The sequence below is a fragment of the Chelonoidis abingdonii genome, chromosome 10, assembly GCF_003597395.2.
Source record: "Chelonoidis abingdonii isolate Lonesome George chromosome 10, CheloAbing_2.0, whole genome shotgun sequence".
Taxonomy (NCBI): domain Eukaryota; kingdom Metazoa; phylum Chordata; order Testudines; family Testudinidae; genus Chelonoidis; species Chelonoidis abingdonii.
Window position 1 is genome coordinate 45,704,943 of NC_133778.1, and position 24,570 is coordinate 45,729,512.

Here is a 24,570-nt window from a genome sequence, read left to right on the forward strand (position 1 = left end):
CAGAGAGAGATTGTGAAGGACGGCTCTTGAGCTACACAGAGCTCATCTTCAGTCTGGGAAGGAAGCAGAATGCTGAGCTAATCTCGTATTTAGCTACTCGTGCTCAAATCCTGGACGAGTAGACTACACCAACATGCAAACAACTAAAACTCTGGACATATCAAAAGCTGGGTCATTCAAATTAAGTGTTCATAATCTAAAATACCATCTGTAAACATTTTGGGGTTTTGCAAATGGTGTAAATATTATCATCCCTATTTGCAGATGGAGAAATGAAACAAAAGAGATTGTGAGTCCTGTGAGGCACCTACTGATAAGGCATGGCTCTAGAGACAGACAAATGTGTGGCTCTTGGATATGTCACTTAACTTCTGAGTTCATTTACCTAGCTTTCAAATGGAATAGAATTCTTACCTCAAAAGGGTGTTGAGGCCAAACTATTTTGTTAAGTGCAAAGTCGTTAAGCCATCCATACCATATCCAGATCCTAGGCATATTAAAAACTTGTATAGTTATTAAAGTCTTTTCAAATTCAAGCCCTGAAAAAAAAGAAGAGGCCCTTCCCAGAAATCCACCCACACCTGAAAAGAACAGAAACTAAAAAAAAGACAAGAAATAATCCAGAAAAAAAACAGTGGGGAAAAAAAAAAGACAAAAAAAAATGAAAACAATTTTTTGTTGCATATCAGTCCAAGGATAAGTGTTGAGATCCTCGAAATAGCTGTATGTGCTTTAAATGTGCATGCATAAGCAGGTGGTGTGTTTTTTTTTTTTTTTTTTTTTGAAAAATAACTCTCATGCCAATTCCTTGTTCTTTCAGAGATCTAAAAAATGAGCCATATTTGACTCAGATTTCTTCAGATTCTGAGTTACTGATACAGAGTACTTCTGATAGGAATATATGGAGGGAAATGTAGCCAGGGTATATTCCCCCTAACCCCATTCTCCTCCCGCTCCTTTTTCCCAACCATCATCCCAGCAAACAAAACTCAAAAACAGTAGCTGGGTTTTTGCTGAAATGTTCAGGAAAGCTCACCTTTGGGTATACACAAACCGTGTAAAATTTCAGCACTTGAAAAAGAGAGTTATTATAAAAGCTGGTATTCAACTTTAATAGCAGATACACTGCCTAATACAATATTCTATTTTAATACTGGTGTATGTATTGCCCCAACTTAAATTGTACAATATAGTGAAGTTTCAGAAGACCAAAACAAAACAAACATGTAAATGGAGACTGCAATATTTTTAAAAAATGGTTTTGAGAACAAACTAAGCATTTTTCAATTGATGAAACAAGATACCTGTTTGACTGGCCCATTTCATTGTACATGAATCACTTTTCACATTAGGCAGTGAAAAATGTATGTAATGAACACAAAAAATAGGATTGTTTGGGTCTATTAAGAGATGTCACAGTTTATTTAAGTAAAACTATTAAGCCATAACCTTTGTATCCTCCCTTTTACCCTTGTGTATGTCTAGGGCAAAGGTTCAAACCAATCCTTCTCATGTACATAATCATGGACTGCAATTAATCACAATCTAGTTCTTTAAAAAAGAATCCATTAAGAAATAATACCAGCTGAATAATCACTAAAGTAGAAACTCTGACACATTAATAGTTACAAACTTCCCGTGTAAAGTTTGTGTAGCATTTAACATCCCTTTAAGAACCTTAAGAGTAGCTTATGTGTAGTATGCAGTACTCACAGAAGTCGGTCAGAGAGCAAATTTTAACATGCATTGCCATATGTTTCATAGGCTCTGAAACTGTGAGAATATTTTATCACTGAATGTGTCTGTAGGTTTAAAGAAAGTCTTTTCATGATCCCATGGTTACTTATCATTAACATTACAAAATGGTAAAAGCTTAACATAAAGACCTAATAATAATAATAAAACCCACACAACTTCTTTCAGATATATGTAACACACTGTAGTTGTTGATATGAAAAATTTGCGTGTCATGATAAAAAGCTGCCATATAAGACAAATAGCTAACCTGATCTATGTGATGATATAATGATAGTAAAATCTGGGCATATTTCTGAGCACAGCATTAGTGGAAGGATATTGGGAAAATGAAATAAGTATAGGAAAGAGCAGCAATGTTGGGCTTCAGGGGGCATAACTATGAGGCGAGATTAGGAAAATTAGGTTTGCGATCATTAGGGAAAAAGCCCCTGCTCTGGAAGTATTATGCATCCCAAACTCCAGTTTGTAAAGACTGCTGTTTTGGGCACTACATGGGAATGTAACGTAGTACAAAATAAAGAGATGTTTAATATCTGAAGTTTACAGAGACTGTGTACATGATATAAAAGTATTCAGTACAAATGAAGAAGGCTTTAACTGAACATTAGAACAGACTGGCCATTAAAGTAGATCCAGGGGGAACTTTCTTTATGGAAAAGGACAACTGTTAGTAATTAGCAAACAAAAATATGCTAGTGAATTTAATAGGGATGAAACCAATAGGATTCTATGGAAATTACTCTTAACCAGTAGAATTTAATTGGAAGTGATATCTTTTCTGTAGCTTTTTAAAACTATTCTATAGAAGTGATATAATTCTCAGTTAAGTTCTATAGAATAGAAAAAGCATTTTCAGCCAAAGTTATCATTTTCAATAAATTCTATATTTTTTTCTTAAGGCATGAGTGAACTGCTGAAGGCTGCAGTTACAAATAGTTCAAAGAGGAATAATTACAAAGTTGAAACCTGCCTGAGTGAAAACACAAGCTTCATGGAATCATTCTATGTGAGGAGGTTTATATACAGTAACTAAATATGAAAGCTAATCCACCTCAAAAACTTCTGTCTGCCTGTGGGAAAGGAATATAGATTTTAAAAAGAAAGCAGAATAATGGACTTTGATTATTCTTATCTATTAGAATTTCTGTGCTAGGGGCTGTACAAACATGTAGCTAGACATAGTCCAGGAGTTGGGAGAGAGACTAAGTATATTTAATGAGAGTTGTGAGGGCTGACAACTATTGACAGGTGGGTCACCTGATACCTGCCACAGTGAATCTGAAAGGTACTGTGGGCCAACTACTATGGTGCCAGATTGGGAGCCAGGAAATTAAGATTCTATTCCTGGGTCTGTTATGAGGAATATTGTGTAAGTCACTAAACCTTTCTGTGCCTCAGTTTCCGCATCTGCAAAATAGGGTGACACTGAACAATCTTTAAAGCAGTCTGAGATCTATGAATCAGCAAAACCATGTTAATGTTAAGAGGTAATAGTTGTCATTGTCACCATTTTAGTTAATGAGCAGAAATAGGCTAAGAGACCATCTGAGAAAAATTAGGCATATATTCATCTCCACCCCAATTTTCCTTATGGAAAACTCTAGAATTTAATGGAGAACAAAATTATTTTTACAGATATATTTTTTTTAACCCATCCAGTAATAAAATTCTGTAGCAGAGAAACAATTCTCTATTAAATTCTATTGAATGGTTCAACAAATATATTAAAAAAAGAGACCATTCTCTTAAATTCTTAGAGAAACCATATTGGTGCCATCCCTATGAAATCCAACAGGACTTTATCTGATACTTACTTCATATGGTAATCTGTAAACACCTGTTTGGTGGTTCTTTTTAACCTTACCATGCAGCAACAAGAAGAAAAAGCATTTTATGTTTTGTATTAGAAAACTGCTATGGAGGAGATTTTCAGAGGCACAAATGGCATATAGATGCCTACCTGTGGAGTGAGGCACCTAACTGCTATTTGTGCGAAAATCTCCTGCATAGTCACAGATTATCACACCATTTAAGCTTTTCTGATGTCATGTCTGAGTATCAATCCTCCTCACTGAATAACCAAGATTCTGTTCACTATACTACATGCTGGTGGCAGACAAATTCTGGAAGCAGAAGGGAGAGTGAAAAAGTTTTCTTATTTTGAAGTGATATAAGGTGGGAGCATAAGGGAGATAAGTGCAAGGATAGTTAAGAAAAAGGGGGGCTGAGAAAAAAATGAGGTTTAAATTGTCTTCCCCTTCTTCCCAAAGTGCCAGGATATCTTTTCAGTAGCAGTTTGGAGCTACTTAGATACAATCCGTGTTACTTTTCAATAGTATGCACTAAGGCTCCCATTCAGCAAAGCAGTTACGTATATACTTAACTTTAAGGATCTGCTTAAGTGCTTTTCTAAATCAGGATTCTGTCCTGAATCAGGGTGCACTCATGTGAGTAGTCCTATGTAATGTTTGTAGGTAAATATTACAAACCACTAGAAAATCTTTCACATCAGGATGAGGCACTATGTGATGAAAGTGATCAGCATTTTTATGATAAACCCACATTTAAAACTTCAAAAGAGAAGTAAAACAATATAAATACTACTTGTAATATGTTATTAAGTTGACAAAGAATATGCCTTAATACCATATATCCATAGTTTACATTTTTAGTTACACAGCGGTGTCATTAAATCCTGAGAATTGGCTCCAAAATTAGGAGCCCCTTTACATTGCATGCATGTTCAAATAGAAATTTTTTTTTTGCAAATGAGTAATTAAAGTATTTAACCTCCTTCTCCTCTGTTTGTTAGAAAACTTTATTTTGTTTTGTTTTAACAATTATGAAAAATGCTAAAGCCAATCAAGCCATTACTTTGATAAACAGCTTGGACAGTGACCCTGCCAGCAGATAGGGGATCTTGGGGGACAACTACTGCACTGGTGGGGTGCAAAATAAACTTTATTAAGAAAATGCAAAAACAGGGAAAATTCAATAGTGAGGGGTATGGGGTTTGTTAAGGTAGACAATTGGGGAGGGGTTTCTTTTAGTAAATAGTATAGGGGGTTTCAATAGTGGGGTACAACACAGTGGGGTACAATACAGTTGGTAACCAATTAACACTGAAGTATAAATGTAACAGGTAGCTAACAATTTCTATGTAAAGGGTGTGTCACAGCAGCATATAGCCAACTAACAGTTATGGGTAAAATGTGTCACAGTAGTGTAAATGTAAAATGTGAGGTGTGTTAGAGAGAAAAAAAAAGGGTAATCAATGGGGTTTTATGCTAGACTTCAGTAATACAATTGAGGTTTGGGGGCAGCGGGAAGACAGACTTAACCACAATTATACAGAACACAGCAAAATCTTATCTATGATCTAACTTAACCAAGACTACACAAATTAGCAAGTAACAGAACACAATGCAACAATTTTTTAAACCTAACTTACAGAGCACAATACAAACAATTCTCTAAACCTAACTTAACCACAGCTATGCAAAATGAAATTACAACTTATCTAGACTAAGAACCTGATTCTAATAGGTGCACCTTAGCAGCAGTGGGGGGGGGGGGCTGCAAGCTGGCAGCCCAGGATACAGTCCAGGAAGGCACAGCCTAGCAGCGGCACAGGCTTATTTTTTAGCAGCAAAGGCGCTGCGGAGCAAGAAACAGATTATAGATACAGACCAAGGAGTTAGCTTGGGTCTGTCTGCTTGGGAAACAAGGCCAGCAGCCAGGACAGGGGAAGCCTGCAAGAGAAAACTCTTACCAATCCCCAGGACGGCAGCAAACATAGAGAGAGGAACAGCAGTAGCATCGGAGGATGGAGAGAGGACTCGATTCGCTTTCAGTAATCAGGAGATCTCCAGGCACAAATTCGTTGTTCGTGGGAGGGGAGTTTAAAAACGGGGGTACGCTCAAAAACAAATGAGAGCGGAGAGAGGGCCCCCCAAAGACCCCTAGCTGATCAGACCAGGTGGCAAAGCAAGGACCTTCTCCGGGGTCTGATCAGAAAATGTCTGGTTTTAAAGGCAAACTTAGGCAGTTTCCCCCCAGTACTTTTGATTGGCTCCTCTTGATACAGGGGAGGAGAGGAGGCAGGGAAAACCTGCAGGTGAGCATAGGCATGCCTGGGCATGTTCTGAGCCACAGGTATGACTCATATGCTTAATTAGTTGGCCACTTCAGGTCTTGCATTTCTGGGCAGCGCCCCCCACACCGAGCCCGGGTCTGAACAAAGGAGTCAAACAAAGAAGCAAGAAGCCCCCTCCCTAGGCAGGGCAGTGGCTCCAGTTAGTCTGTACAAGCCATCCCTATGAATAGGGCTATGACTTTAGTTAGCACAATGGCTGGGAGGGGTGGCCACCAGGACAAACAGAAGGAGAAGGGAAAGAGGAATGCTAGCAGGGGGACAGCTGTAACAGACAGTCTGGCCTAAATTCCACAAATAAAAAAAAAATGCTAAATAATCACGACCTCACTCAACCTTATAGAGGATAATTACGTTGGTGCTTTAACATGAGGCAAAGGAAAACATAAAATTAAGGCATGAAAGAATGTGCCTATTTTGAGAAAATACTAGGGTAATTGGTAAAGATTTTACTACCATTTTATTATACAATAATATTGTTTTTCCCTTCAAATATGTTTTTTCAGCCTGTTTTTCTGGCATGAATCTGGGTGGAGTAGTTAAGAAACTGCTTATCACTGACATCTTGGTACCATCTCTAGATATTGTAGGGTATATTTTCAAAGTAGCGTGTGTTTGTTTTTTAACTTTGTGACGCCCTTCAACCAGTTCTGAAGTGTCTGGACTGCATGTTGCCATATAGGCTGGGTATGTCCATTGTGACATATTGGAATTGTGCAACTTCTAATAGAATGTTGTCAGCATGGTATAGATGCTGAGATAACATTTAAAGTCAATGGGCCAGATCCCTAGCTGGTGTAGATCCATAGTCAATGCAGCTGTACTAATTTACAACTGAGGCTCTGGCCCAGTAAGGCAGATTCTAATCAGGAAATCAGATGGAGGTTGATGGAGTTAGTCTGGATTTACACTGCTGTAACTGGGATCAGAACCTGGTCTAAAAAGCTACATGGTTAAGTTTCTCTGCAGTACTTTGAAAACGTACCAATCAGAGTGATGAAGAGAAATAGAAGTGAAAGTACTCCTGGTGGGTGCCCACCTTATTATTATTTTTTTAAAATGTCTAAGACCCTGTTTTAGTTCTATACCCATGGTACTCAGCAAGTCACTGGTACCTGTGAAGTTTTGGGGTTTGATTTCAGAACCTCTTTATCTGCTTGTGTCTCACAGAGCTAGGGAGGCATTGATCCTAGTGGTGTCTCATGCATCTAGATACCCACAGCATTTTTTTCAAATATTCAGAAAATGGCAAGGAGGGTGAGAGGAAAAACACTCTGTCCTAGAACCAGAAAGGATGGGGATGAAGAAGAGTGGGAAGAAAAATCTTTAGCTCCTCCTACTTCCAAGTCAGGGGTGGGGATAGAGGAAAGGTAAATATTGGGCAAAATTCTGTTCTGTTACCCAGATTTGACTAGTTGAATTGGATCCATTCTATTGAGTAAAGTTCTAGCATCAAACAATCATAATGTCCTGGCATTGAGGTAATGATTACATTGTCGTATTGCATCAACACACGATGACAGTTGTGACATTTCAGTGTCACATTGCAAACAGTGCAAGGTAATATCCAGTAATCACTTCTGGGTTACTGTAGAGTTGTTCCTATTTGCAATTGGTATGCTTAATGCATTCTCTATGCCCTGCTGTATGTATTCACCTATGTTAATTTGTGCATAACGTTTTGAAAAATGTTAGTCTTTCAACTGTTTTTTGCAGCTTTTTCTGTAAATTTATTTTTGCAGCTTGAATAAATTTACAGTATATTGTTTTGAATTTGTTTAAAGTAGCTCTTCATTCCTTCAGTAGAGTGCTACTGAACTTCCTCATATTTAAAATGGAAAGTGTTTGTCTCAGATGAAATTGAACTCTCTGAAGTGCTAAAGGAGAGCCTGTGAGCAGTAAATGAATGAGTAAGTAACTACTGGTAACTCTCAAAGATGTTTAGATAGCCTCAATATCTCACCCAAAGGGGAATGAAAAATCTGAAGTGCCTCGTTTAACTTCATTGGCACTTTTTCAGATGTGCTGTGATTAAGTATTAAAACTATCAGTTTCTTAAAATAATTAGAAAGCAGTTATTTCTGGGGAAAGCAGACTTGTGTATCAGTTTTGAATTCATAGGGTTTTGCTTTGTGCATACAATGATGCTTAAGTTCGGGACTTTTATGTTGAGTTTTGTTATAGAGAAAATGAGTACTAGCAGGAGGATGAAGTTTCGGGAAGAGCTGATCTCACCAGGACTCAGTTCATCCTGTCAGTATCGATGCTCTTGCAAGGATCATGTAGTTGCAGAGGACTCAGCTGCATGTTACAAATATACACGATTCATTTAAATTGGTCTTTGCAGGTTTTACACTTTTTCCAGTATAAAGATCATAGGTTTTATTTTTTTATAGTTTGGTACTCAGTTAAGCTAGGCTGGGTCACCTTGTACCACGCGACATGTTCATTTCATTCCTCTGCTAAAAGTTAATGCCATATTTTTATCTTTCACTGACTGGATGTCACAGGATATAACATTAATAGAAGACAGACATCTCTAATATAGTTTTATGAATGGCCTTTTAAAAAAACCTGGGATTTAAAACTCTACAGTAGACTGGTAGATATAGTCATCTACCTGATATATGTGAACTGTTTTCCCATTTCAGTGTCTCATCAATTATCGGTCTTATTCTGTGTAAGGTGAGTTGTTGTGTTTTTTGTTTTTTGTTTTTTTTTTTAAAGCACAAGTAACATCATTACACTTAATTAATTGCTTATTCTCTGTACTTAAAATATTTCCCCCTTGAATATTACGATCAAGAATGGAAGAAGATACACAAAAAATAAGAGTCGAAGACTTGTCTAATAGCTGAGGCACAGGACTGGAAACTGGGAGGTCTGGGCTTTTCTTTCTAGTTGTCACAAATTTTGTGTGTGTCCTCAAGTGAGTCATCTAATGTGTGTGCTTCCATTTCCCTGTCTATAAAATAGAGATAATACTTTTCTCCATCACAGTGATGTTGTATAGATTATTTCAGACCCTCTGTGGAAATTCCTATAAAAGTGCAAATATAACTAAATTATGTTTAAGCTCTTTGCATTTGTGTGCGTGTCTGTGAATCATACTCACCACATATATTGCACTTAAATACCATGATGGTGGGTGCCACATAAATACACATATGCTTGTATGTATTTACATCTGTAGGTATTGATATAGATAAACACACTGAACTACTTATAAACCCTTTTTGTAGTAGTAGTCCTTTGTGCATAAAATCAGTGATTATGTATGCCCAAGGCTGCATTACAGGACTAGGATATCAACTAAAATAGTTAAAGATAACTTTAGTATTGCTATGGACTGATGAGTAAGAATGGGTTTATCTAAACTAAAAAATGACCTGATGTCTCCCACCTCGGAGACTAATCCATTTTGTAAGTTCCAAAGAGTCTGGTTAAGTATCCCACCCTATCTGTCCTTCCAAAATTCCATAAGGAAATCCTACATGTTCCTGATAAATGAGTGAGCCACGCTTCGTGAAAACTAGAAGTGTGTGTTTGTGTCATTTTGGCATGTGTGGGGCAGTGCAGACCACAAACTATTAGCTGAAGAGGAGATCCATCAGAAGATGGGAGAGATAGAGAGTCTTTCAGTCATGCTTGCAAAAAGGACAGTGGGATTACCTTTAGAGGAGAGGGTTTTGTGACCAGTGGGGGCTCTCAAAAACTTTTGCATAAAATCTCTTCCATTTTTGGATGCTTATCTGAAGCAAACTTGTGAACATTTTGAAGTTTTCCTATTACTAATGGTTACTAGGACTAATTCTACTATTAAAATAATGCATAGCAGGGAGGAGGAGATCACTCAAGAATTCTAGACTGGCTGTAATGATCAGTTAAAATAGGTTGGTCAGTGAAGCTGTGTGGAGGACAGAGAATGTATTCATGGTATGGATATCTAAATCTGGACTAGTGAAAGGAATATGGGGTACTCAACTGTGTCCTCATGAGACATTGAGCTATAGCACAAAACCAGTATTTCATTGGGTGGAATTCAGCTATCAGCCTCTATGCCTGACTGTTACTGTTCCACTTCTATTCTGCCATCCTCAAATACAGATCTGCATTTGTTCCGTACTTATGATAACAGACGCCCCAAAAAGGATGGATTTAGGAGTCCTTAACATCTTTATAATCTATTGTTTGAAATCGGTGCCATAGCTGACCTTTACTGAAACAATTGATGCTCTTGAGCTTCTTTAGGTGTGTAGCCAAAATAACTTGTCTTTTTTTTTTTAACATGGCTTTTTTGTTTCATAAACTCTTTAGCTCCTTCAAATATGTAAATGAAAAATCTATCACTCTAGGACCATGTGGATTTGTGACACTTCCAAGGGGACCATAGGTCCATAAACTAATGAGTGGATTATGTAATACTGCATAAACTCTGTATTGTGACAGATGTAACCCAGAACCTGTATTTTTTTATGTTACTTAACTGTTTCAGAACATCATGTCTGAGAGAACACACCAAAATGGAAATTGCTTCTACAGAAGGTTGCAATAAATATTGATTGGATATATTGCATTGTTGGGCTCCATGTATTTTAGAATGTCGTCAATTCTCTTGGCCTAAGCAACACTGTAAATACATGCTGCATTTCCTCATCATACATTTGTTGGATTTTAGCAATTTGGACCCTGCAGTTTCAACATTTTATTCTTTACAATATGCTAGTTACAGTTACTTAAGGGGATCCTGTAACAAAATGACTAGAAAAAATTAATCTTTTCTGGACATCTAGAGCAATGCACATAATGCAAATACCAGTAATTTAATATAGTACAGAGTCCTATATATAGGTTTAACCAATTGACTATTTGGGGCTTAGCTGGCTAAAGCGGAGAAAAAAAATTCCTTCATGTGGCTATGCCTACAAAAGAAAAAAGGCAGAATACAGTAGAGATCACTCTGTTCTGGTGGTCTGCACAAATCTGCTAACTTAAATGTTAATTTTTGGTTTAATTGACTTCACAGTGGCAATGTATAATCTTCGTCTGCTATTATAAATCTTTGATAACTGTTTATATTACATTGCATTTCAGCAGCATAGTGTTGGAAGGTTTAAATGTGTAGGGCAATATATTTGTTTCTGAATCTGATGCTTTGGACAGGACGCTCCTCCTGTGAAATTATTGGCAAATACACCAAATGGCGCACCAGGTGAGGAGCATCTTTGGCACCTCCTCTCCCTTTGCTAAACTTTTGAATACTGTATTTTTATTCCATTTGTAGCCCATTTCATGACTTTGATGCACGATTTGCATGCATGCTTTATCCCTGTCATAAGATGATAAATTTGCACACTAGAACTGTAAATCTGTATTTATTTATTCATATCATATATAAGCAAATAAAAATAATTTGTTTCCTCCTAAGTTACAGAAACATTTTAATTTTTAAGAATAACTGCATAGATAGGGGTTTGATAGATATCTCTGGTGTCTCATTAAATATGTCCTTTATTAGTTGCTACTTACACTCTTCAAGTCTTAAAATACAAGTATACTTTCACAATTACACAATAAAACAAGGTTCACAATATCGCAGCTGGGCTCTCACTTCACTTCATTCTTATCTCTGACTGACTGACTGGCAGTGTCCTGCCCTTTATATACCCGTGAATGTATGGTTGACAGTGTTCTAGGAGGTTTGAGGAAAGTATAGTTCTCAGAAAGTCTGGAAGGGTCCATGAGATTCTACAAAGGTCCAGAACATTCTAGGAGGTTATTGATAAATGAATCCTCCTATGGAATACCTGAAACATTTTACTTCAAACATTCCATTTTTCCCTTTTGTTGCACCCCCCCCAAACCTGGGATCCCAGGTGGTTGTCTGGGTCACCCGCTCCTAAATCTGGCCCATGGCAAATAACTTGTGTTGAAGATATTTCTGAAAGCTAATAGTTAAAGAAGTTACTGTAGAAATGACTTATAAATGTGTGTAGTTAGTATCCATGTTTGTATCTTTTCTGTATTGATGATGCTCGTGTTCAGAGGGATGCACTGTTCTGTTCCCAACTTAGTTTTCAACTTAGTTTGACCCTGGCTCATTGACCTTTAGGGCCCTATGTCATGACTTACCATACCACCATGTTGCCTATGGAGTTCAGGTGTTCCACAAGTGAATTTGCAGCCCCAGAGATGCTCTGTCCTAACCTTCTACTGCAGACATTCTTTTATGGATCAGTATTTTAATTAACTTTCTAATGAAGTTTAGAGTTATACTGAAAGGTCTCCCTCCCCTTGCATCTTGCCGGGAACTTGGTCTTCAGCAGTATCCTATTTTACTAGACAGTCAAGAACAGATAATTTGAAATCATTCTTATTTATCCTGAGGCAAAGACAGACACTCCTCCCCCATCCCTCGTGCCCCTTTAGTAGCTATATACAGAAGTTTGCTAACTGTGGGATGGAACTGCAAGTCTACTGTAAACATCAAAGATAATTTATACAGGAATTCTTGGAAGAAGTTTCCACCATACTTTAAATATTGTGACACTGTTTCAATCAACTGCTTTTCCAAACTGCATTACATTAATAGCCTCCTTGCAGGTTTCTTGGAATATGAAGAATAGGGGAAGCCTTCAGTAAAATGTTGGATCATAGTTTTGAATGGATGAGGATGAAGATGAGTTGTAGCTTTAAAGCTAATACAAGGTAGTCAGAATATGAAGAGCTCTGAAGTAGGTCAGTACTTTTGCTTGCTTTTTAGATCAGTGTGTCCGCAGTTCTGTATTTACAAATGGTTTTTAGCTGGTATTAACAGATAGCATTGATTTTTTTATGTTGTTTTCTTTAGAGTATAGCATTCTGGATCATTTTCTGCTGTTTTATCCCTTTTGTCATGTGGCTTTCTAAATCTCATGCTAATAAGTAGCTGATGGATCTCACCAGCAATCTTGGCTTTGCATTAAGTCTTTCTTCATTCTAACAATCCTGTCTACAGTACATACTATTCAGAAGGTGAATCTTGTATATTGCTGTTCAGTTGCCAGGCTTACAGTCTTAAGGTAATAAACCCTGTATTTCCCCATGGGTATTTGTGAATTAATTTAAAACAGTGATTTCGTGAATGTTCGTCTTCTGAGATAGCAACAGAGGCCATGGTCCATATCCTTGGCTGCAGCAGGTTTTTAAAGTTTCCTCATCTTGGGTTGGTTGTGTGGTGATCTGGCCTCCTTGTGTAAGTTAGAGCAGCCATTATACTGACTTCCAGTAGGGCCATTATGGGACCAATGTGGCAAATGAGGATTAGTAGGGTGTGGGGAAGCCTCAGACATGTCCACTACAACACCAGCAGAAAGGGAAATTAACATAGGAGCTGCTGTACTGGCTCTGCCCTGGGGTCATTCACCTGTGACTGGCTCTACTGACCTTAAGGCCTGCATCTGCTGGGGATGTGGCATAAAGTGGGCACAAGGTATCCCAGGATCTGGGTCCAAGAGTTTGCAAGGTTATTACATACTATAATTGCTGCATGGTAATATCTGATTAGAACTACCATTGTCACATCTGTGTTGATAGGCACCATGTTACTCTTCCGTTACACACAAAATGAGGCATTCAGGAGGGCACAGCAAGGATCCTGAATGCTAAGTTGCCTATAAAATAGTGAATGAGAATACTGCTGCTGACCTTGTTGATCAAAATGTTTTCATAAGCTGATTTCTGAAATGGGTGGATCTTCACCCAACTGGTGATCATAAAACTATAGCTAACCATTACATAGTCTTAGGTAAGCATGAAAGCTTGTCTCTCTCACCAACAGAAGTTGGTCTAATAAAAGATATTACCTCACCCAAGTTATCTCTCTAATATCCTGGGACTGACACAGCTACAAAAACACTTGTGGTGTTTAGATGTGCGTGTAATTATTAGAACTGGGAATACTGGCTGTTGGAAGTCTGAAAGGACAGGAAGGAGGGGGGAGGAGTTGAGGAGGCTGAGTGAGATAGAGTGTGCAGCAGCAGCTTGTTGATTATGTGTGTGTCCTACTTAAAACAAAAAATCTCAGTGCATGCATACGAAGCTCAGTACAAATGATTTTTAAAAAGAGAAGCTAAAGTGCCTTCCTTCACCCCAATTACCATTGCACTTTGAGCTAGCCATTCCACAACAAGCCCAAGGCAAAAACCAGGAGAAGCAATTGGCCTTGTGCAATACATGAGAGGTCAACATTTTTTATCTCTGTAGGCCTGGTGAAGGAAGTGAATTAAAGTTGGAGATCCTCCGCCAATAACACTTTTCCCTTTGATAATTATGTTTGAGCAGTGTCAGTCTGAAAGACTCATCTGCTCTTGCTTGGGAGTACACAGGATGAGGGGAGATCTTGGAACAAATTATTATTACTCCAATTTATGATTATTTAAAAATTCTGTTTGTCTGCGGAGGGGAGAGGATGGTAGGATGGGGAATAAGTCGACACTGTTTTCTTTGTAACCATACTTATCAACAGCTGTTTAATGGTGGGTGAAAGACTGGTGCTTATGGTGAGGGGCAAATGAGTGGGAATGGATTAGAGTCTGCCTAGATCCTAATAGTGACCATGGACACAGGTGTTGTAATTGCAGTAGTTTTTAATTTCTATTTTCATGTGCTAGAGAAGTGGTGGGCAATCTGTGGCCCATGGGCTGCAAGACAGTTTGTTTACATTGACTGCCTGCAGCTCCCAGTGGCTGTGGTTCACTGTTCCTGTCCAATGGGAGCTGCAGGAAGCGGTGTGGCCTGCAGGGACAGGCTGCCACTTCCCGCAGCTCTCATTGGCCGGGAACAGCAACTGCGGCCACTGGGAGCTGCGGGCAGCCGTGCTTGCAGACTGTCAATGTAAACAAACTGTCTCGCAGCCCACCAGCGGATTACCCTGATGGGCTGCAGGTTGCCCACCACTGTGCTGGAGCTAGAAAATGTAACTATGGAAGAAAATAGATATAGATGCCTCTCTAGAATAGTTTTAAGAAAACAAAATTAATGTTTTTACAAGGGAAATTATTCCCTGACTTTTATAGAAATTTGGGGGAAAAAATTTTCTGTTTTTCCACTTAAAACTAAAATGTAGATACTATGTAAACCTATAACGATTCTGCTAACTAGCATTCATTGGTCCAGGTGCTAAGACCCTGATTTGATCCTCTAACAAGCTCAACATAGGCAGAGCTCATTGCTGCTTTGTTCTAAGTTTTTGAATTTTGTTTTTCTTTCATATTGATCCTTTAAGTGCTGAGAGAGGAACTGTAAATGCTTTTATTTCTCTGTAGCTATGTTAAATTCAATTTCTGTTAGAAAATTAGAAAACAAGAACATAGAGAAAAATAAACATCAACATCAGTTTAACTTTTTCGTTATATTTTTCTGTTTTTTTCTTTGAGGCTACCTGTCTATCACTTTGGGAGAGTGGGGGTGAAGGAAGGAGGGTTTAAACACTCCTGTTCATTATCTTTCTATCTAGCTATCCTTCTGTCTAAATTATTCCACTTCTGTAGCTCCTTTTCTCAAAGCATTTCACATTAATTAACTAACCCTTAAAACGTCTGTCAACCCGCAGATGGATAGTCAAGGCACAAGAGATTGTGACACACATTTTCAAAAATACCTGTCATCTTGTGTTACGAAGATCCTAAGTATCTAATCCAGGACAATGCAGGCCTGACTCAGTGCCTAGAATAAGGTATTTTTGAAGTGTGTTAGTCAACACTCTTTAACCTTTCACAAACTTTAGTGTGGACAGGGCAAAAGTTGTATTTTAACACCTCTACCAGTTCATGTGAACTTCAGAGAGGTTAAATATGGCTTGTCTATACCAGTTAACACATGTTGGTTAAAATGTTGGAGCTAGCGTGTTTTTAAAACACATCTTTCATCTTAGTCTAGATAAGCCCTCAAAGAATTATTGAGCTCTCACTGCTTTGTCTTTACTAGGGGGGGGAAAAGTGCTTTTTCTTACCACAGTTAGCTAACCAGGTAAATAACAAAGTAAAATCCTAGTGGATACAAGACAGTTTGTAACTTTTCCATGTGTTAGAAGGTTGAGGTAAAGATTATGGACACGAAAGCTACAAACTGCCCTTGTCTTCACCAGGATTTTGTTTTGGTGTTGATTTACCACATTAGTTAACAATGTCATGAGTAAGTGCACACCTTTTTTTCTTAGTTGAAGACTCTCCTATTGAGGTCAAGAGGAGCTCTGGGTGCTCTGCACTCCTGATTATCAAACCCAAGGCATATAAAGCTGATATATATTTCTTAAACCTTTTTCTTTTCGTTATATCTTTTCTCAAAGGATAACTAGAATTGTATGTTAAGAGCATTCAGGCATGAAGCTTGTAAATTAAAATGTACTCTTATTAATATAAAAGTTTTAGTGGGGAAAAGAGGACTTGTTGCCAAGAATCAATATCAATAGAGGTTTTTTCCTATGGATTTAATGTGACCATTCTTAGATTTCTTTCGGTTTTAAAATTGAAGGTTTTTATAAGGTGCTGTAGCTATTCAGTCAGACCACTTCCATAAGAAACTTTCTTCTGGGACACTTACTGAACTGTTGGTGGTATTTTGTAGGAAACTGATTTAAAGTGATCTAGAAAATGTCCAAACCATCAAAATGTGGGATGACTTGGGAAAGTTAATATATTTATTGAAATGCTACATTAAAAAAAGAGAAAAAGTGATAGTTTTAAAAATCTACTTATTATAAGCAATAAAGCAAAACCGTAGTCCTTTGTGTCCAATAAAGACTGTCTAGCTACTGCCACTTAACATAGTACACTTCCTTATTGTACTGCAAAAAGAACTATGGAGGGCTTGGTATATATTTATTTGGCTTTCTGACATACTACAAGAACGATAATATCGTTATAAATGTGTTTGTGCTTGGGTGGAGGAGATTGGTTCACACTAGATTATCAGAGAAGGACTACTAGCCAAATAGCCAGAACACTTGATGTGACAAGACATTTTTACAACAGGTATATAAATATTAAGTATCTAGTTGGTTTCAGTGTCAGACTTTATGGTAAGGGTTGTTTTAAAAAATAGTATACTGCATATCAGTCTTCAGGAAGACTGTGCTAATATTTTTTTCTTTAGAGACTGAAGTGTGCAGGGCACTTGAACTAGAAGTAGATCTATCGCTTTTTAAAATCTTACATGACTTCTTGAGGCTGTGTTCATGATGCAGGTAGAGCATATGTAATTTTTAAAGAAAGTAAGAGATCATCTTACTGTAGCTTAGTTTGTTTAAATGTTTGTTTAAATAGTTAACCCAGTAGGGTAGAGTACAGGGAAAGATAAAACCAATTAGTATGTGTATGTTGCTTTGTACTTTTGTAGTTTGAGTTTCCCTTGAAAGCTAGCGGTGCTAGTAAACCCAGATAAAATATTTACATTTCTTGGTTCTTTTAGATTCTGTTCTATTGCTTTACATTATTTTTGTGTCCTGCTGTGTAAGTCATTGTCAGGGTATGCATTGTACAACTCCCAGTGACCTACTCAAGCATAAAGAGGAAACTTATTTATGTGCATTCTACCATGTGTTGGATATAAGTGAATATGAATGTGCATGCAAACTTCATGTTAAGTAATATAAAACTTCTCTCCACATGCTTTATGAAGAAAAATTCTTGTATACCCTGTTCTTCAAGAGACACTATCAACTTGATAATATTTCCTTCTGAAAATCTTTGTACCTACTACGGTTATAAGCAACACATAAGATTACTATAACTGAAAGATCTAGAGATTTTAAAAGGAACATTTTTCTAAGTTTGTTTACCTTGTAAATTTGATGATATTTTGGGTCAAGTCCTAATCCCAATGAAGTCAATGAAGCAAACCTGCCATTAAGTTCAGTGGGCCCAGGGTTGCAGCCTTTAGGTATCGTCAGTTTTGCAGACGGTTAGCCGTACTTCCTCTCTTATACACTAGCATGACGTCTTTTCTTTCATTCGCTGCACTGGATGGACCTAACATACAAGCTCTTTCCCATGCTCTACAGAAAGTTGTTTACCAGTAACAGTGGCAAAGTTGTAGGGCTCAGATAGGTTTGTGCACGGAGTGAAGAGAATGTTTGGTGGTGTTGCTCTCAACACTTTTCTAGTATCAAGAGATGCAGAAAACCCTTTCTGTTTTTTTTTTACAGGTGTTCTTTAAAGAAGTAAAATTCAGGACATGCCCTTCTTAAACTGATGGTTATTTTAAAATTATGTTATTTTTAAAAGTTCAAGATGACCATATCTCTTTAATGCTCTTATTCAAGGATATATAAATTACTTGGATTGTGATGTCCCATTTTCAAGACAATGTTATAAATAACATGTATCCAGCATAAGAAATCCGTAAAAATTGGGTTATTGCTCTTTTTTTTTTTTTAAAAAAGGGGGAATCCAGATTTTATCTCAACAACATCTGTGCTGATGTAGTGCATCTTAAAGCCATCAGACTCATTCAGTGTTATCCTGTCAATGGCAATAGTTCCTCTTCCCACTGATACCCATGGGATTGGGCCCAGAAAGGAGGACTCTTAATTGTGAACAAACTCTCTATTGTCTGAGATAACACAGGCATTTACATTTTGTGGCTGGACTTTGAAGCTGAATTATGTGAAGAAGCCCATGGTGCAGAACTGTAATTTCAATCTACCTGTGTTCTGAACTCTGCAAATGGAGGCTACTTGTCCCAAGCGCATGGAACTGTTCTGGAGAGTGAAAAGAAAGCTACATGTCTCTACTAGGTCTGGTTGCAACAAAGCCAGTGTCCTGGTATATTAGAATGCCTCTCAATTGGTGTACATCATGAAGTGAATATTTGTTCTGCTCTTCATTCTGATGTACTAGAGAGTAACTGCACAATTGCACAAACTTTTCTAAAGAGCACCACAACTGGAAATTTTCTCAAGCTCATGGGCCTCAGGAGAGGATAAGTTAATGTTGCAATATCTCCTTGAAACCCTATTTTTACTTTTTCTTTTTTTACCTTTCAAGAATGCTTCCCCTCTACACATCTGCTTCAGCAGCCCAGTAAAGAGTCGGTACTGACTGCTTGTATAATTTTTATGAAATAGCACGAGTACAGTATTTTTGCTTCATAAAAATATATCCATGTTAGGAAGGAGCTAATGAAATCCAGCAAACAGGAGTTTAGTACAAATGTTTTTAAAAAACTAAACTTGTGATTAATTCAATGACACTTCAAGTGCTACTTATTTGACCAAGATAATACCACAAATTTCCTGTAGCTTTAAATGAAATTTAGATCCATTCCAACTAGGAGGGACCAAGGTGCACCTGCTGTTACTTGCGCAAGTATTAAAAGAGCAAATGTAATTCAGTGTAAGTATCTTTGCTCAGCAGTGTTAAGGGAGTATTTTTCCTCCATGTGTCAGGGTGCTGGCTAGGAGACCCTGAGCCAGCCCTTTGTCACGCCAACTCCAATCAGGAACAGGGAATTGGAGCTGGCTGAGTGAGCCCAGGCCTAAGTGGCAAATGGAGAACAGCTGCCAGCCTCATTAGTCGGGGGCTACATAAAGGCTGGCAGGAAGGAAGCCAGTGGGAGAAGTTAGGGAGTTAGAGGCTGTGCTCCTCTGCTGGCTGTAGAACCTAGCAGTCCCTGAGGCTGTAAGCCTGACGCTGACTGTCGCTACAAGGTAGTAGGAACTTGAACTGTAAATAAAGAGCATGGGTGATTGCACCAAAGCAGAGGTATTTGGCTGGTTTGTGAGTGCAGAAGTGGCAGAAGATAGAGGGGCCCACTTGCGCCCTGTTACACTCCCCAAAAGGAATATGGTGTTTGAGTCTGGAAAGCCATGTGTATATGTCTTTAATAAAAGTGTATGAGTTAAAAAGCATTTAGTGGCATAAGTTCCATCAACTCTTGTCAAAAAAATAATTTTACTTGAAATTAAATTAAACTTTGACTCTTCAAATAATTATCCATTATCTAGTGGAAATGTTTTGATCATTTGTATGAATCTTGACACCTACTGTTCTCTGTACTTTTTTTTTTATTATGAAAGGATCTGAAGACACTGAAGACTTAGCCCTGGACTGCAGAATGCTTTGGGCAGATCTTCTGTTAGAAGTTCTACCTGAAGGCTAAGTGGATGAAGAGGTTGGAGGTTACACTTCCCTCACTTGCAGGCTCCTTTTTTTCAGTTCAGCCTTGAATGTCTTATTTTCCCTTTCTAGGGTTTTTTCTCATAGGGCACTGCTATACAGAACCCACTGTATGTGTGTGTCTGTCAGTCACACACTGGAAGGCTTATCATAGTACCACAGACTCCCATCCTACAAGATTTTCTTGTTTTGAAACCTGGTTTTGGAGACAAGGTCTTCTTAGGGTGCGAGAGAAGATTTACAGGTTTCTTGACTGGAAGATAACAGACTGTATAAGCAGAGAAGGGAGGAGAAAGAGTAGGAATACTCTGAATGCTGATTAGTTGTCATCCTGCTTATCAGAACAAATGAGGAGGAGGAACTGGTTGTCTGCATTGTTTCAAGCAAACCACAGCAAGCAAACTACTGGCAAATGGGAATATAATTTGCCTTGCTTTTCTTCATAAAACTCCCACAGTGCAATTGGTCTATTTTTATCTACAGATAAAAAGCTTAGCAAATATATACCTGTGTGTAAACTGAGGTGCACCTGAGGTCATTTGCAGTGATGACATGCAATGAGTTCTTTGATTTCAGTGATAGGGATCATTGTCTGGTTACCACAGGCTGGTGCAGCATGGTGTGTAAAATTGCTTGCCATGTCATGCCAGCTGGGAAAATAATGTGTTTCAGTATTGTACAAAGTGTGTGTGTGTGTGTGTGTGTGTGTGTGTGTGTGTGTAAGTAAAAATATATATATTTGACCTTTATATTATGGCTGATTGAGTTTTGTTGATAAGCCAATTACAATATTTTTAAGAAAGATACTAGGAACATTAACTGTTCTGTTGTATTATACTGTGATTATATGTACCAGCAGACATTGCAAATACCTCAGCAAGAAGCATACTTAAAGACAGCACAAGTGCTTGTACCTCTATTCTTTGTGTATCCAGAAATGTATGCTAAACAGGGTGACGGAGAAGGAGCATTTAGATACTGGATAGTTTTACTTATGGCCTTTCTTTACACATAAAACTTACTGTATGTAAGCTCACATGATGCAGAAGATGTTAATATAAAAACCATTGGAGCCCAGAAAACAAAAAGTATTGTTGGTGAATAATGTAAGAATTATGATGTGAAAATGTCTCTTGGGCAAAGACAGTTGAGCAACAGGGGATTTAAAGAATCTATTTCCCTTGCAACAAAATCTGAACCTGTGGAAGCTAATAAAAATTGACTTCTAATTAGAGATTTATCAGCAGCAAAGCACCTTGCTTAAAAAAACCAGACACTTGGACTTAACACAGCACTGATTTGTAGCCACCCAACTAGATAAAAGAACATGAGAAGTGGATCCAAAATCAGCATGTTTGCTTTTAAATTTTACCTGATATATTGCAAAAAAATGATAGTGTGGTTTTATGTTCCGTCACTTCAGCAACTGATGAATGCCAAGTGATTGCTAAATGTAAATGACTACGTATGTATTTTTAGAGTATTATAAAATGATTGTGGTGCACCCAAGCAAATCAGACTGGTTTTGCTACCAGGTTTGCTGTCCATCAAAATTACCTTGTTCTTTATATCACTTTATAGTTCATCAACATTGTGACTGTCCTCTGTGTCAGTGCATCCTTTACAAGGGCCAAGCATAGTGGGACATCTTAGTGCAGAAGGGAGCTGTCATAAGTAGATAGGTAAGGGTTAATTTTCTTTTACCTGTAAAGGGTGAACAAAGGGGGAACCAAACACCTGACCAGAGGACCAATCAGAGACCTGGATTTTTTTTAAAGTCTGGGAGGGAACTGGAAACTCGGGGTCTTTTTGTTTTCCTCGGCTGTGAGTAAACAAGCTTTTCTTCTAACTCCATCTTCTTTCAAATATTCTACTATCAAGTGTGAGTACAAAGGAAACAAAGTAATAGGCTGTTATGTACTTTGGTTTGTAATTACATGTGTGTTGATTTTGCTGGACTGGTTTAATTGGGCTATCTTTTAAATCAGACTGTTTATTCCTATTTTCTTATAAGCCATATCCCTGTATTGAGTTTCTTAATGCAGAGTTTTTGTTATATGTAAGTTCTTTCTTTTTATATAAAGTTTTCTTTTTAAAACTTGTGGGAGTTTCTTTTCCTAGTGAGGCAAAGGGGAGAGGAATTTCTGTGCCCGGAGCTCTGTCTACCTCTGTGTGACAGGCTAGGGGGAGGGGAGCCCATGCTCTGTGGTTTACTTTCCTATTGTCCCAGGGCGGGAACAAGCTACGGGGAAAAAGTTATAGGGGAAAGAGGGAGAATCAACTCTGTTCTCTTGTGTTTGAGGTTCTTCTCTAGTTACTGCTACGAGACAAAGGGAGGGGTGAATCTCTTTGTGTGAGCTTAACTAGGTTGAATGCATAGCCTCAGGGGGAAGTAGATTATCCTCGCTGGGTTGTATTCAAGGAGCATAGTAAGGCATCGCTCCGGCTAACCCAAGGAAAAGGGGGGAAGCTGGGGGATGAGATAGGGAGACCCAGGGGGCTCTGGGTCTTGTGGGGTCCCCCAGGGATAAGTTGGGGCGACTTGAGGGCTGATAGGAGCCAGAATCCTATCTGGTGGCAGCGAGATAAGATCCAAGCTGGTACAAGCTTGGGGGGAATCATAGTAAGCACCCAGATTTTGGACGCTAAAGTCCAGATTTGGGACAGACGTTTACCACAGGAGCATCTTCTATCTGACAAAAAGTCCTGTGGCACCTTATAGACTAACAGACATATTGGAGCATGAGATTTCGTGGGTGAATACCCACTTCATCAGACGCCTGACGAAGTGGGTATTCACCCATGAAAGCTTATGCTCCAATATGTCTGTTAGTCTATAAGGTACCACAGGACTTTGTCACTTTTTACAGATCAAGACTAACATGGCTACCCATCTGATACTCTTCTATCTGACTGGCTCAACTGTCACAGTGCCCAGAGCTTCTGGAGGCACAGTATCACTTGGAGTCTCCATTGGAGCAGTAGAACTCCAATCTGTCTCCATCATGGCTTTGTGACTGTATGCCATAGCTGAGTCCAACAAATGTGAGAACTACAATAGCTGATCTAACGGGTCTGCATGCTTCACCAGACGGAGACTTGTCCTGTAATTTTCAGAATATGCTCGGAGAGCTCAGGGCAGAATGATAGCCATAAATTAGAAATGGGATCTGCTTTTGTTAAAGGTCACATGATGGTGCTAAATATTTTATTGTGCAAATGCAAGCTTGCGTATATGTAAATGCTATGGCCAATGTAGTTTTCCCCAATATTTCAACACGCTGTGTTAACTTAATTCAGTGTATGTTAATACTACTGTTGGCATAAATCATATAATCTATTGTGCTGATGGGAGAACATTATATTAGTTAAATAGTAATTACAGAATATAGCTCAGGTGGTAAGTGGGAATGGGGAGTGCACTTCACTGAGCTCCTTGATTCCCCCCACCACCCCATGAGTTCCTTTGTGATTTTTCCCTTGAGTACTGGGCTGCCCTGCTGAGTGTTAGTCATATACATGATTTAAACCATATATCTTTTAGTGAAAACAGGTCCCTTTTGCAAAGCCAAGAGTCACAATCTTTACTCTTCTGTGACTGTGGGTGATGACATCACCTGCAGATGAGAAAACAAATTATCCCAAATTTGAGTCATGGCAGAAACTAATTTTAATTTTATTTGGTTTTTAAAAACAAAATTAAAACCAGGGACCAAAACTATGCATGCACTTTACATTTGCACACACATTCTGTAACTAATATACAGTATCAAGCATTGAAATTATTTTTTATTAAATACTAAAACGTCTTACTGTCCCTTTTAACACTTTCAGAATAATTATTTCTTACTTCAAATTACCTTATTGTTTTTAAAGAGGGAGTACTTAGCAGAGTCATACTCTAATCATTGGTAAACTGTAATGGAAACCCTACAAAAGTATATTAGACAGCAACAGTGATGTGAAATAAATTCATTAAAATCAATGTTATTCAATGAATACTAATTGAAGTATTAATGCTTGGATCAGGTTTTTCCCTGTTTTGTGATTATTCAGCTTGTTGGAACTTGTTGGCTGATGTATGTCTCCCTGTTGATGAAAGCCCTTTCTACATCCTGATATGTTGGGCAATTTTTTTTCCTTGTAGCTTGTATGCCAAGAGGATGATAATATGGATTTTTTCATAAAATGACGTGGGAATTCTTCATAATAGATTTACTTTTTTCAATTTTGTTTGCTTAGTCATTTGTCTTAGTGAAAATAACAGTGCAGCCTATTGGATCATAGGCCCTGTGCTGAAGCTGAAAGGTTTCTCTGTTTTGAGGCCCATGTTTACATTTGTTAATTTCTCATATTGTCTGAAGAAACATTGGTATCTAGGTGGGAAACTATTGTCTGATGTGAATTTGTTTTTGTTTGGTTTTTTTATTCAACTAGCAATCACTAGCTTCAAAAAATCAGACTTTACCAAACTCAGAGAACTAGTAGGTAAGATCCCATGGG

The 24,570-nt window shown here is 38.1% G+C and overlaps 1 protein-coding gene across 2 annotated transcripts in view; it reads left to right on the forward strand.

Moving 5' to 3' along the window:
- Window positions 1–24,570, forward strand: part of FIGN (fidgetin, microtubule severing factor) — a 108,451-nt gene that overhangs the window by 33,007 nt on the left and 50,874 nt on the right. The gene's annotated exons all lie outside the window — the stretch shown is intronic.